At 37.5% G+C, this 14,462-nt stretch overlaps 2 long non-coding RNA genes across 3 annotated transcripts in view; both read left to right on the forward strand.

The window, feature by feature from the left end:
• The first annotated feature begins 506 nt into the window (after window positions 1–506).
• On the forward strand, window positions 507–3,514 carry LOC108445019. The gene is made up of 2 exons (XR_001859746.1): window positions 507–2,408; window positions 3,095–3,514. It is a non-coding gene; the product is annotated as an uncharacterized LOC108445019 (long non-coding RNA).
• Window positions 3,515–8,231: 4,717 nt separating this feature from the next.
• The window catches only part of LOC108445038, an 8,025-nt gene continuing 1,794 nt past the window's right edge, over window positions 8,232–14,462 (forward strand). Inside the window, exons 1-4 of one of the 2 annotated variants that reach the window (XR_001859777.1) lie at window positions 8,232–8,413; window positions 9,333–9,416; window positions 10,552–10,612; window positions 13,008–13,134. This is a non-coding gene — a long non-coding RNA (uncharacterized LOC108445038). The remainder of the gene's footprint in view (window positions 8,414–9,332; window positions 9,417–10,551; window positions 10,613–13,007; window positions 13,135–14,462) is intronic. The other variant, XR_001859776.1, reaches the window with a different exon arrangement.

Genomic DNA, 14,462 nt, shown 5'->3' on the forward strand with positions numbered 1-14,462 from the left:
GTCTGTGAGGAGGGAAGGGATGACAGAAAATGCCCGTTTTCCAGGAAAATAGAAATAGAAACATTCAGCAAGGACATACGGTGGAAGATGGAAAATAAAATCTATAATGAAGATCACAACTATTCAAGAGAAAAAGATCTTGAATGTTGGTTGACTTAGGTTTTTTAAAACATTCTCCTTAGCTCCCTGTGTTTCTGTAGACAGAAACTCACTTAAACAAATCTCACATTTGACATCTTTAATATGTTTTAACTTGTGTATCTTTTGAGAATGCAGATGTCTGGGCCTGCTTGGTGCAGAAGAGAGCTGCTCCTCTGCATGCAATTTCTACCTAGACCCACCTTGTGGAAGAAGAACTGTTAATGAGGAAACAACTTCCAAACAGAAATTGCCCAAATATTCATTCCTTGTGCCCCTATTATGTCTGTTCCCAGCTGGAGAGTCTTTCAGCAGACACACTGTGCCTTCACGATTCTCTGCTAGGTGAATTTTCTGCCACCATGTTAAGCATTGTGCAATGTCCCCTGTGTAACATTGACTGAAATGTAGAAACGATCAAGTCATCTGAAAGGATATGGGGAGGTTTTAATTTCCTGAAATAGACCTGCTGTTCAGGCAGTATTGCTTTCTCTATAATAGGAAGTTCAGGAATATCAATTTCTAAATTTGTCTATTCAAATTAGTCCATTACCATTAATGCCAACTCCTTTGAAAAACCATGAGTCAGGCCCCCCCAAAACCATGAGAATTTAATGGTGTAGAAGCATTGTCCCTTTTTCTTTGTCATCTGATTTTTTAAGCTATTTGGAGACAAGTTTTCAAGTTCTTCTTCACAAAGGCAAGATTAGAAATTTACTTTTTTTTCCCTCTCTGTGAGAAGAAAGGTTTTCTTGTTATTGTACGAGTTCAGGAGCTGAGCCAGTGTAAAACTGCAGGAGCTGACAACACCACCTGATGTTTATTTCAGGTGTTTCTGTCACTAAGAGATTCTGCATACCATCATGACCAAGTTAATTGGTTAGACCTGTCCAAGTACTTTTGCACAGATGCTTAAGTGCACAGTCATCAGCTCAGATAAAAATAGAGCCGGAAAAAGCTTCCTCTGGTCCACCCCTTTGGTTATGGGTGAGATCTGTTAAATCTGTGCCATTCTTGCTCAGCCTGTTCTTAAAGGTCCCTGACAGTGGAACCCCAGTCATCTCCTCACTGCCTTATACTCTGAAAATCATTCCTGAATTGTAACTTGAGTGTTCAGTGTTGTAATTTATGATCATTTCTTCTTAGCCTGTGAGATATCATGGAGAATTTATTGTTCCATTCCACTGTGCAACAGCCTTGTCAAGTCTCCTGACAGTTTTTCTTAAGTTTAATAACTCAGGCTTTCAATCTTTTCTGTTAGATCGTGTTTCCTAGGGCTCTGCTCATTCTGAGTGCTCTGCTCTGGACCTCTCTCCAAGTCTCTCTTCTTGCTGAAGCAGATTGGCCAAAACTGGATGTGCTATTTTAACTAAGTCTAGCTAGGATGAAGCAGGCAGGAAGAACCATTCCATACCCCTTACTGTTAAACTTTTGTTTATGTGTCCTAATGGGACATTAACCTTTGTCATACCAGCTTGGTATTGCTGTCCATGTTCCCCTTATAACCTTCTATGCCCTCAGTTCCTGAACTGATCAGCTCCTCTGATTCTTGTATAATACAGCTGCTCATTCTGACTTTTCATTAATGCTTCCTACTTACCAAACAGCACCATGTACTTTTCAGACTATTTCTTCAATTCATGAAAACCATCTTGATTTCTAATTCTGTCCCTAAATGTCTGTGTGATCCCTCCCATATCTGCATCAGCAGCAGATTTAATAAACATATTTTCTATTCCACTGTCTGAATTGTTAGTAGCAACGGATAAAATCCAGAACAGACTGTTGCAGAATGTCATCCGAGAACTACTTTCTGGATAAAGTTTTCACCTATGACATCATAATTTCATTTAGACTATGTCTCCTTAGGAAAGCAACAACAAAACCTTTCTAAATCAAAACTTGCCACTCCTATTTTCTTCCATATGCCTCACAAAAAGCACTTTTCAGATTAATGAGCTAATCCTGTTTTAAGAATGTAGGTTACTACTATATCCATTTTCAAATTTTAATAAATATTTATGGCCATCTGTAATTACCTTCAGAAGATTCCTGTGTATTTCCATAGAAAATGTCTTTGCTGCCTCCCAAATACATGTGCCTGGCTATTACTGCTGCCAGTCTCTTCTCTAGCACCTAGTTCTTAGATAACCCCAGGAAATAAATAACGTGAGCTATTTTAGCCTTTTCTCTCTTTCTGGCTCCTACCAGAATCTCCACAAGTAAGCTCATGAACATCCACTTCAACATTTCAAATCTATTTAAAGGAGGTAAGCAAATCTAACTCTGGAACATAATATTGCACAACTGATTACAGCAGTCACAGATGAGCAGCATATTCAGAACAGCAAACTAACATTTGAACATGATTCTCCAACAGTGCTGTCAAACAATTAAAAACTATTATTACATTTAAGAGACTCTTGTTCCTTTAGAGAATATCCTTGTTGAAGTATTCTTCTTGAAAATTCTGTTGAGCTTTGCTTGCATTATATTGCACAGAATCTCACATTTTTGAGGGGTAATAAATGCACAGAACTGACCCATGATTTCATGTGTGGCCTCTATATTCTGCTGTTGGCTTTCTGCAGCAGCTGGTAGCCTTATCAGGCTCCGTGCAAGTATAACGTCCTGGCTGGCCATTTCAGTATTGCTTCAGGGATTCTTTTCATAACCCCTCGATTAATTTGCTTGCAGATCTGCTATGGGGAATGATCTGTAGTCCATCACTTGGGTAGACTGTTAATTTTGTGGGAACCACATTGAGGCAGTCCAACAGAATATCACGTTAAAGACATTCTGTAGTGAGGGCTTGTAATTTGTACACAAGTCTGGGGAAGAGCACTGAATTAAGAAAACTTAATTTTGACAGTCCTGATATATAGTCTATTTTGGTTAACCAAAAGGAACACATACATTTTCTACATTAGAGAAATTTCCATTATTTTTCTTTCAGCCATGAAAATCGATTTTGATGTGATTACCCTCAGAGGCTGCTTGATGTGCGTCTGACAGTACAAAATGGATAGAAACCGTGGGTGGCGTTGAATTGAGGATACTGTGGTTAGCTGAACTCTGTCACAAACTGAAAATGCTAGGATTAAAACACATGCCATTAAGAGATTGAGCAGGAGAATGAGCCTTAGGAAAAATGGTGATTACAATATTTTGATGCTGAAGATCCCAAAAGATGCAAAAAGCTTTCATCATCTGTTTACCGTAATCAGTGACATTTGTTCAACTGGAAGGAGATCACCAAAACTCATCAGATGAAAGCAGCCTTTAACATTAAGCAATAGGGCTGTGCCTAAATATAGGTGGATACATGTAAAAAGGGGAGCCATGGCACAAAACAATAAAGATTTTATTCTGTTCACATTGATTACATTGGGCTCATGGGTGGTTTCATGGACACTACTTCCCCTTCTGAAATCAGAATTTTACCCCATATTTCCATATTTCATATAAAGTGTCATTTTTTAATGAAATACTTACTGTTCGCCTACTACTTAGGAAGAACCTATTTTGCCTTGAGAATTTTCATTGCTTCACAAAAAGCCTCCAACAAAACAACTTAGAACAAATACAAAGAAAAGAAATTAGTAATAGGTGAGTATCATAAAGCCTGAGGTTTTAAATTATTTAATCATCTAGATGTGTGCATCTTTTTCTGAAAATGTTTAAACTTTGCAAGACTAGAACTTTCTAGCTGCTGAGGCACAGTGGTTGCAAGCAGTTTAACCATGCTCTAACAGTATCCACTAAACCTCTAACAGGTTTAGTGGATGCATTGCTTAGGGATCAGTAACAATAGAAAAAATAAACATTGTCTAATTCCAATTAGGTTACATAACCAGATGTTTTTTGCAGCTGCATAGGAAATGTCTATGATGTTTTAGCAGTTTCTAAGTTATGTCTTGGGAGCACAGGATTTGGAAACAGACAATAATTGAAGTTCCCTGACTTTGCTATGTCAGAAATATTGTGATGACTGTTTGTCTTCTGTTATTCTCTCTGTTCAGGGTGACAACAGGTAACTATGGAGCTATTAGAAAGTGTATTTTTAAGTCTTTATCTCATATTTTAAAAGTGTCAAAAATAATCTGTTTCAGTGTGGATTTTAAATGTAAGAATAAGCTGTGTTTGAATTCTTTAATTCTCAATATCATTCTAATGGTGTTAAATAAAGATGCAATCAATAGGATTATATACATAATAAATCAAGTCCTATAGAAATGCTATAATTTGTAAACAGTTAAATAACAATTTTTATCCATCTTAGTTACTAGCTACCTTGAAGAACTGAGAAGAGAATTATGGTCTAGACTGAGCAAAACTCCAGGTATATGTCAAGCTTACGGTTGCCATTGACAGTAAAGTCTAGCACACTAATTAATGTTCTGAAGTTTCTAACATCTCTGAACCTCACATTTCACTGTGCAAATACTAGTTCTCATCCCAGAATACTGTGTAAGATATACCACTTAATTTTGAAAAAATGTTCAGATACAACAATTCTGGAAGGCATAAATGTACATGCAAATAGTTTCTCTGCCAGTAGTAATCACTGTTCCTTTACATTTTTCTCTGTACTTAAATATTTGTGTTTTGCCTTCTATCTTTTAACATCTGTCTGCTCCAGTTCAAAGTAGCTATTTCCCAAATATTCATGAAATACGAATTTGAAACTTGGAGCCCACTATATGTAGCTTTCACTATTTTCAAAGGGAAGTGATCAGTACTACTCCCGGCTCAGGGTAAAGGAAGCAGAGTGTACTCTTTCTGTAGAGTAATAATCACATATATCTTGTCACAAGAACTGTTGAAACTGAGTATGCTAATACTTTTCTTTTAACATAAAGCAGTGACACGTTAGGACCTGGTTTTCTTTCCCAAATGTCTTCCAGTCCTCATGCTGATTTAATAGTTTTTCTAAACAGTAGGAAATTCACAGTCTAAACCAATTAGATGATTTAAGAGAACCAATGTCTCATCCAAAGGTGCTTGAGGGCAAATGCACCTACAATTTTGAAATAATTGCTAATGCGAGATTGGAGATTTTGAAAACTTCACTGTGAGCTGAGGATCATCTAACTTCCCTTCAGCTGTGTAAATGTTCAAGTCTGGTTTCAGATTGTCATCTGCTTGACATCTGTGTTAATGAGGAAAAATTCATAAACATCATCAGAGAGTGACATAATCCACTTACTCCAGTCTCCTCTTCTACAATGGATGAACTGTTTGTTGGAGGTGTTTGTTGCTCTTCACTGACTGCAGAGGAAACACAGATATCTAGTTAAGGCTAGATTAAATGACAAGATTAAACTGTCCTTTCAAGAGCTAAAATTAGGAGGTGAATGACATTTCTACACTCTTAGAAACAAACCCAGCTTTGAATGTCTTGGTTTTCTGAAAATGGAATTTCATTACTTTTGAAATTTTATTCTCTTTATGCTTTTGGAGTGTGAATGATGGAAAAGTATTAGACAGTGGTTATATCTTAATAAAAAGTGCTTAACAAGCAAGAAATATTTATATAGTATCCTATTAATCTAAATTAAACTCAGTTAAGTCCTTCTGGGATTCTTACATGGTATATTCCATCTTTAATGTGTTCACATTTCTTCCTTTACTGTTAGACTGAAGTATGTGTATGTATCAAGGGGAAATTACTTCCATGGGGTTTCATTGTAAAACTGGACATGCAAATCCTATTATTAGGTCAAATTTTGAAGTCCTTAATAAGTATTTTCTAAGTCATCACCCCATCAAGATATCTGCAGACCCCTTTTTACTTTTAATGATTTGATCTGTGGTTACTGTAAGTTTCACATCTAATTTTTCTGGTATGCAAAAGTATCTTTTAATACAAAGTTTTATTTGAAATGCAATTTAGGCTGCTTAGGGGTATTTTATTTTTATTTTGTTTTGCTTGCTCTCTATGGTTCTGTAGATATAAATATACTGCTTTACTGTGCAATTTTCCCCTCTGGCTTTGTGATAACTATAATCCAGTGACTTCCTTTTCTTTTCCCTGGAAAATGTCCTTGATCTGTAAAGATGGGCTCAAGTAATTTGCGAATTTTAGGTAATACTTCATCTTGGGAATTGAACAAGGAGATCTTGAGTTAAAATACCTTTACATACCTTCCACTGATATGTCCCTTGTACCCATATCAGGTTGCACACATTGCCAGACCTGGGAAGGTATTGAGTAGGTTCAATGCAGTTATGGTTCTTTATCTTTACCTTTACCTTTATCTTTCTTCTGTTTATCTTCTAATTTAGTGCGGTCCACAATAGTGAATAAGAGAAGAGAAAACTCTATTCCCTAATTTCTTATTCCCAGCTACAGCCTCCAGTTCACTGGAGAGCTTTGCTCTGGTTACTTTTTGGCAAAGGGAGCAATAAGGGATGTGGAGATTGAGAGGCCCCTTCTCGGACCTTTCCAGTTTTTATATGTGGTCTCCCTACTAGTCTCACAGCACTGGCTTTTGTTCCTTCATATTATAATGAAGTTGACATAGTAAATCTGTAATTAATGTGAGCCTTTCTCTCTCTCCTCCACCATTTCTCTAGTGACCCTAATCGCTGAGAAGTGGAAAGAGGTTTTGTGTGAAAAATGAGGAGCTCAGATCAATCTCTGTTATGTTTACATTTCTGGCAGTATATTCAAGAACAGTTTATCAGAGACATACTCTCCTGACTGTTTTTTTCTAAAGGTGCCAGACAAGTCTATCCTTTCTTTCACTTCCAAATGCTGTGTTTTGTCACATGCCACCTTTCTGCTCACTCTCTGGGCTCCTGACATGGCTGAAATGCAAATGCATAATGAGGAAATTCAAGCTATTGACTTGAACAGGCCAAGTCCCTAACAATCTTACCTTGTCTCACATCTCCATTTTTACTTTCCATGCATCTTTTCCTCTCTATCATTCACTTAATATTTGCACCTTAATGCTTCCTTTGTCGCCTTTATCTCTCCGATTGCTTCTGTCATGTTTTATTCATTTGCTCTCTTGGTTTTTCTTTCAATCTTCTTTTAAAATACACTTCTCCTTCCTCTCTTTTCCCACACAGTTACTAATTCCCATAACAGGGATCTAGAATTCCCGACACCACAGGATTTGATGTGGTGAAAACTCAACATAGGAGCCACTAGCCTTCTCTATCCTTCACTTAGTGAACCCATGACATCTCCTTCAATGTCACAGCACGAGGGAAAATTACTTACTATTTTGCTTTAGATTAGCCCATTGGCAATCCTCATTCACGCTATGGACAGATATAGGCAAGGAAAGACTAAAGTCTACACTGAGATTATAACAGCCTGGCACTTTGGTGCTCAGCATCCATCCAGTTTCCATACAGTCTCATTGGAGAACAAACAAGACCCAAAGAGAAAAAGAATTCAGAAAACTAAGGCTACAAAACAGAACACCTAGTCTGTGTGTTTGCTGCCATGTGGAGGAGGCACTTGGGATAAGGTATGTTTTATTCAATGTTTTAAAACACTGCATACCTTTGTGCTTCTATCTGTGAATCCTCTTCCATACTGGGTATTCATTCATTTTATTAGAACTATTATTTTGGGTGAAATTCCAGAGTCCTGAGTTGAAGTCAATGAGAGGTTAATTTGACTAGAGACCAAATGAAAATTGAGAAAGTGTTTATCTTTTGGCACAGGGATAGTACCTTGCCTAGAATTCTGACCTTGCAATGTCCAAGATATGCAGCCCTAAAATAGCATCCAGGAGCAGATTTGGTCAGGTCACAAGTGAAAGCAGATGGCATATATAACAGAAATCACTGAAAACTACAAGCCCTGCTGAGAGCGATACATGACATTCGGAAGGAAATCTGACTTTAACACCTTGTACTATCATTTAAAAAAATTAAGATCTCTTTTATGAATTGGGAAAAAGCACACTCCAGATCCTGCTGGTCCCTGCTCTACCTTCGGACTGCAGAGCAAAGCAGGAGCTATGCTGCCAGTTCCTGTACATAACACACCTCCTTGTATGTTCACCTCATTCCATTATTGCTACATGAAGGGGAAGATCAGTTCCTGTCCAGTTCCCAAGATGAACTGCTTGGTAAAAAGGGTGCCCCAAGAAAAGAGAGATGGTGTCCAAGAGATGGGCTAGTCAATCTTTCCTTTTCTTGTAAGGGTTAAGCGAACTGCTGACCCTGATATGCACTCTAGCCTACAGGACACTTCCAGCCTTTTTTCTTCCACAGGTAGAAGATTTTACTTTTCCCAGTGGTGTAAACAGTAAGTATCACTCATTTTTGACAAGCCCTAGAGACTACATACAGGAATGAGAAACCCAGCCTTGTCTTCAACAATCCTAATCAGAGTGACTTACTTCATTTTTTGCCTGTAAGGAAACATGGTGCTTTAATATTGATTTGATAACTATGCCTGCAACCTATTAAAATGAACATATTTAAGTGATTTACATTATATGATGATATTTCTTTTTCAAGAAAATATTTATGAATGCAGTTCTGTAAGCAGAAAAGATTCAATGAGACTTTGTAAAATGTTAGCTACTCAAATGTAAATATTAAGCTATGATAACTGCATGAAGCTAATCAACCCAAGCATTCTGTCAAAGCTCACATGATGGGCTCGCTCATCCTTGACAGCCTAATTGACACTGCTATTCTCATGGGAAGAGTAACTTTCACAATAATGTACAGCACATACAAATGCAAAGAATTTATATACACCAGCTACCTTTCACTGAGATGTTTTTAGTAATAATATTTGGCTAGTGTAACAACATTTTTCATCATTTTATATTTTACGGGCAGCCAGAAGGGGTGCAAACTGTGCTTCCATCCAGTAAAGCAGTCATACTGTGGAAAAGTAGAGATTGGAAACTAATTAAAACTTGTATCATAATGCATTTGTCCAAGGGGCGGGAGTTGAAATTGCAGCCTTAACTGTGACATTTTCTAACTCTAGGATGCAGATTTTGCAAACTTAGTAATGTTCTTTTCCCACTGCTTTAGTGAACATCCATATTGGGAGGGATTCGTTCATCAGTTGTAAAGCAAATATGCAACAGATGTCTGCATTCCATTTTGAAGTCCACTTTAAAATACTAAAAGATTAAAGTGCCACTCTGAATTTTTTTAAGAGCTAATCCTGCCATGCCCATGTTGTGGTGTACTTGTCCTTGCAGGATGGTGACAGAGCATCAGACTTGTAAAAGAGCAGAACAGAGTCAAGTACAGCTACGACCTTTCCTGAAGATGTCTGCTCAATGGTAAGAAGCTTTCTGTTTTTATATAACTGATCATGTAATTGTGAAAATAGATGATTCTAGGGTATTGTGCATTAGTTTGTACAGAAACTAAATTCTTTATTTTTCAATCAGAATCTTCCAAATGCAATCACGACTAATGAGAATTTTGGAAAATTTTGCGGAGGAACAAGATTTTGCTTATGTTGATAGAGAGAGTTCACAACATATTTTTCTGTTCGTGTGGAGTCCCCTACGACTATTAAAAACAGACTGCATTTTATAATATCTATTAATATTACGGGTTATGTATAGAATATCTAAATCTTAGCTCTGTTTCTATAGTACTGAATATAGCATCTCATTGAAAAATATCAATTCCTTGAACAGGAGCTGTTATGGTATGTTTTTGTACAAGAAAGCACAAATATGGCCACAGAAAATTCAGAATTTTACTCTAGTACAAGCATAAATAATAAAGTCAAAAATGTCATTTAACCCCAGTTTCTTTATCCTTATACAACATATTCTCCTCATCTAACCAGGACATCCGAAAGAAAAGAAAGCAAAGCAAAAATAACTCAAAATGTTCAGAAAGCTGGGATATATCTAGAGTATTTTGTGTTACGTGGGGTATTTGTTCTGTTATGCTGCTTGGCAAAGAGATAGATCAAAATGTTTTGTTTAAGAAACTACTCAGGAAAGATAAAATATTGGCTTGGGTTAAGAGGATCCCAGCAATCACTGAAAAACCCCAGCTGGTGCATAGCTCTGTGGCAACAATGCCTGGCGTCACAGACCTGTGAGCAGCAGAGATTCAAAGTTCGCCTCTAGCCTCATAGTCCCACCTGTCCTGCAAACCAGCATTCATCTGATGCCACAGGGAGGAGGGTCAGAGAATTACTGAAAATCAGAAAAATAAGCTACTGCTAAAAATCAGAAAATATGATTAAATCAGAAAATAACTTACTGCGAGTCCAGCTCTCTGAACCACCTCAGTAAAGGATCAGACAGGCACCAGAACTGGTGCAAAGGACCAGGAGATTGAGCTGGGAATGAGGGGTGACTGAAGAAGCGTCACCTTACTTTGGCTAATGTGGGTGTGGTATTGCACTTCGACTTGCTAAGAAAAAAATAGAGATCAGCTTTTTATTTTCAGCAGCAAAGGGTTTTCTGGGACTCCAAGAGAAGCACTGAATCAGAGTCCTTTTTCACCATTGGTAAGAACACAATGCCAAGTTTGGTTGTGATTGGGGGTTGGGAGGAGAGGATATCTATAGTTCTAATACCTTTCTCTGGCTGCTAGAACAAGTGCTGGCAAACAAATTATGTTCAGTTTTGAGGAGGATCACTAGGACTTTGTGTGTGCAGGAACCCTGCCCATGGGACTGTCAGCTAGTGTGGGAAATCAGCACAGACCTGGCTCCAGGGGCTCTGGATTCTCCAGAAAGCTGACATGGGTGTCTCCTTGCCTCTCTCCTTGGCCAGAAAGAGAAGTGGCCACACAGCCCTGTTAATTGCAAGGGACTTAGTGGAAGACTACAGAAAGACTCAAAAAGTTATAAACTCGGTCTTCCTAAAGAGTAGATTTAACACCACTTGTAGAACTGCAAGCAAATAGGGCTGGCAACAAAACCTTTCTTCTGAGAGTGTCTGTTGGAGGGCTGTTATATTTCACTTACTCTTACATATAAAACGTTTTCTTTTCTATTTTGATTTCTTGTCTCCTTTTCCTCCTTTTCCCACTTCTCCTGCCATCTTTCAAAAATATAGAAAAAACATACAGTCTTTAGTGGTGATTTAGAACTGTCAAATAGACTGTACAAAGTTAGGAAAATATAACCTTCTGTCACAATAGCTTTAAATATTAGCCACAGAAATATTTGTTTCCAGCAAAAAACTTTAACTTACAAAAAATAAATGAAGATTCTTTAGTTGCAAACAGAAATACATTGGTATGGGGTTGCTTTTAATGTTAGCTATTATTTTCATTTAATAGCATATTTCCATTGTTTAGTAGTGTTTCCTGAGGAGCTTATAAGTTTAGTTATATAGAAATGATATACCATATAGAAGTTATAGAGAGCAGAAAGATGTATCTCTGTTGATTTCAAGTGGGTCCTTTTTTCCTTTTGCATGCTTACACAAGGTGCATAGTAACGGGTTGGGTTTTTTCATTACCAAACAGCTGCATTTGCCTTCATTTCGTTGCAAAGCTGTTTATTTTTCAAATTACTTTATTAATTGAAAAACTAGTAAATATTGGAAATGTCTCCTCTTACCGTAATTGCCACCACATTTTATCCACATTTCCTTACATTTGTTGCATATCAAGCCTGTTCCACTACTTCAGTACAGAGTGAACAAGATATGATAGAGAGGGAATAAGATGATAAACCAGTATTAGTTAGCCTCAACTAATCCTTGGACCTCAAATTCTGACGGAAATAATAATGACCTGAGACCCCGACAATGTTTCCAGATAGGGCTGCCTTACTCCCATGGGGACAATCAGATCAAAAGAAGTTATTCCATGACTCTGATTTAAACAGGCTTCATCTGACAAATCTAATCTGGATCCTATCAGTGTGACAGAACTAAAATAATACATAAGGTGCTTGTTTCCTAACCATGTTCTTTAATTCATTAATCTGTAGATTGCATTTCCCACCAACTCCAATTTTGAGATTTTTTTTTTTTTTAAAATAATAGATAGTCCTGATGCACAAGGGACATTTTTTTATTTAGTGGAATAAATGCATCTGAACTTCTGAATAAAGTACAGACCCCATTCTGCAAGCCCTCAATTCTTACCAGGAGCTTTGCTTGGAGGGCTTGCAGGATCAGTTCAGAGAATATATGAGGAAGATAAGAAGAAAAAAAAGAGAGAAAGAGAGAAAGATTGAAAGGGATTTTGTGGAGACAGAGATATATTTAACCAGACTGTGCTTTCTATTTTCAGTAGTCTAGCGAAAGTTCATCTCTGACTTCAGAAAAAGGATTCAAAAGAAAACATGCAGCCAGGATTAGTGTTTGCTAGTATGCCTCACTATTAAATTTGGTTAATGCGCTGTTACAAAAATCTGCTTAGAGAAAACTTTCTGGAATAAAAGAACATGCCTTGTTTCTTCCTCTCTCCCTCTCCCTTGTCTTTTCCACAAATATACACCTGCATGTTCACATAACCCAACAGATTTCACAGTGGCTAGGTGAGAGACAATGTTAGCCACAAAATATTTTTGTCTACCTAGTGAGTCTGTTTTTTCTTAAACATTACTAAGCTGACTAGTAACCTGTTAAAACTTCTTTGTAAAAGCAAAAAAAGAAACAAAACAAACAGTCTTTATAAATAAATTAAAATTCTAACAAAAAAGCTAATTATAAGGGTATTTGTTTTGTTTGAGGTAAGGCACATCTATTATCATAAAGATAATTAACTCAGTCTGACAGATCTAATAAAAGGACAAGTTTAGCATTGGCTTAGCCAGAAGCCCAAGGCAAGCAATTTTTATAATTACTAGTTATTGTAACTGGGCTCAGAGAAAATGGTCTCTGATATTTAAACAGTAATGTTAATTTGCATTTAGACCCATTTTTTTTTTTCTTCTTTCCCAGGCAGGATCTATTTAGCTGGAATGAGCAAAATAAACTTGAATAACTTTAAAAAAAAGAAAAAAGAATGGCTCTCTCCTTACAGAAAAAATTGGTCTTTTTACACTTGGATAATTAATATCCTCACAAGGTAAGTGTTCTGGTAATCACAAAACAATTAAATGGCTTAATACAGTTTTAACACACAGAAAATGTTGAGTTTTCAGACCTAAATGATGCCTGCTGACTGCATTTTTTTGGGGCAACTCTATCTTAATGTACAGATCCGCTATAAGTGCCTCCACTGCCCATGCCCTCAATGTGCCCCTGCTGTTGAGCTGGTGAAGAAAGGGCAGGAGAGGGGGGAGGAAAGCCCTCGGCTGCTGTAAGGAAGTGGTTCCCATTCACAACAAGAAAGGGAACAAAATAATGTTCAGGAATATATGCATAAGAAGTAAATTGCTCCTGCTGGCATGGTGTAGTAGCCCTTTAACTAATGCTTACCTTGACATTTCGCAACACATTCTCTGCAAGAAAAACAAATCAACATTTTAAAAGGAGAAAGTTATTTTTTAACTGCTTCTATAATGAAGGTTTTAGAAATAAGAAATAACTAGAGTGAGAAAATCATTGGTGATAGACTACAAAAAAGGCACTTAAAGTACTTGCCATTCAGGTATGAATTTCATTATGTACTACAGGCAGGTGATGTCAACCTCAGTGCATTTTGCCAGTGTAGGACCATATCTAGGGAGAACATTAAAGTCATATAAGCCTAAGCTCCCCAATTCTCAAAGTGCTGTGGGCCTGATATATGGATGCTGTAAACTGCCCTAAATCCTTTGAAGACAGAGTCCTACAGCACCATATGAGTTTCACATGAAAAAGAGAGCGAAGGGAGCATGAAGTCTTTGTTCCCAAGAGGGTGGAAAAGACAAATCTGAGACACTCATGAATCAAAGGGACCAGACCAATGCATGCTGGAGCACAGAAGCAAGTAACCCTTGTTTGCTGCCTTGCTTGCTGCCTTCCTTCAGTCCCAGCCTGACAGCAAGGGGTATAGCCCAGATGCACACCCAGGCTGCAGAACTGGGGTGCAGTTACCCACCCATTCGTTCACATCTTGTTTTGTGGCAGGGTATTTTGAACAGATTCTGGATCCTAAGAATTTGTCTTATCATTCATCTATTCCATGTTATATTAAGGATTTTATTTTGTCATCAGCCCTGCTAACTTTATCTGTTAGTCATCCCATCAGGTGGGATGGGTGGTTCACTGCTCCAACTGCATTCTATCCATGTAATGCTGAAGGTGGAGGCCTTGCTTGCTTGCCCTTTTGCTGCCTGGATTTCTGAGACTGAAGACATTACCCTGTTTTTTCTGCTTCACTCTTAAAGGGTTTGATGTGTTTTTAAACAGCTTGACGAAGGTATTTTTTTTTAATGGGAGGCTAAATTTAGGATCATAAATGCCTATTTT

The sequence above is a fragment of the Corvus brachyrhynchos genome, unplaced genomic scaffold (genome assembly GCF_000691975.1).
Source record: "Corvus brachyrhynchos isolate BGI_N302 unplaced genomic scaffold, ASM69197v1 scaffold80, whole genome shotgun sequence".
Classification (NCBI taxonomy): Eukaryota; Metazoa; Chordata; class Aves; order Passeriformes; family Corvidae; genus Corvus; species Corvus brachyrhynchos.